At 35.3% G+C, this 852-nt stretch overlaps 1 pseudogene; it reads right to left on the reverse strand.

Annotated features, from left to right (window-relative positions):
- Positions 1–56: 56 nt before the first annotated feature.
- On the reverse strand, positions 57–486 carry LOC113341282 (annotated as a pseudogene).
- Between the last annotated feature and the right edge of the window lie 366 nt (positions 487–852).

Below are 852 nucleotides of genomic sequence, written 5' to 3' on the forward strand. Positions count from 1 at the left end.
AAAAAAAAAAAAACCTGAATCTTAAAGTAAAATAAAACATCATCTATAACCCCACCACACGAGGCCAAGTATAGAACTGCTTCTACCTTAAAATCCTAGCTTGGTTCTGCGCCAGTGCCTGCGCTTAGCATTTTACCTACAAAAATAAACAAACAAATCAGAAAAATACCAATCATCTGAAGAAGAATAACAGAGCTATAGAAGAAGAACAGATTCACAGAAGAAGAGATCTGAAGAAAAAGATGAAAGAAACACAAACCTGATGATGTTATCAGTTCTCATACGGATCCAATTAGGGATAGGTCAGTTTTGTCTCATCTTCTAGCTTCTTCTTGATCATAAATGACTTGTGGAAACGCTGTAAAAACGTAAATCAAAAATCAAAATCAAATTAGTAGTGAAATCATCACTGCAACAGCATACTAAAGGAAGATTATCGCTGAAACAAAACCAGAAAGGAAGAGGAAGAAGGGAGATTGAAGAGAGAGACAACATTTTCGCTTCTTTGGTGCGGCCGCTGAGGAAGAAGAAAAGTGAGAATGAAGAGAATTAGGTTAGGGTTTCTTCCTTATATACTCGTTGTGGGTTTAAAGTTCGGTTTGTGTGACCTTAAAAACCCCATTAAGGGGCATGCTTTCTATGGCGCTCATGTTTTGGAGCCGGAGTGCTACTTCCATTACCATACGCCCCCTCAAGATGAGTGGGTTAGCCTGGAAGCTCAAACTTACAACAAATTCACTACTACATTTTTTTTTATCCTTTTTCTTTCTTTTTTCCTTTTTTTTTTTTAAGGTAAAGGTTAATTTCATTTATCCAAAAAGGAAAATATATATATATATATATATATATATA

The sequence above is a fragment of the Papaver somniferum genome, unplaced genomic scaffold, assembly GCF_003573695.1.
Source record: "Papaver somniferum cultivar HN1 unplaced genomic scaffold, ASM357369v1 unplaced-scaffold_2897, whole genome shotgun sequence".
Classification (NCBI taxonomy): domain Eukaryota; kingdom Viridiplantae; phylum Streptophyta; class Magnoliopsida; order Ranunculales; family Papaveraceae; genus Papaver; species Papaver somniferum.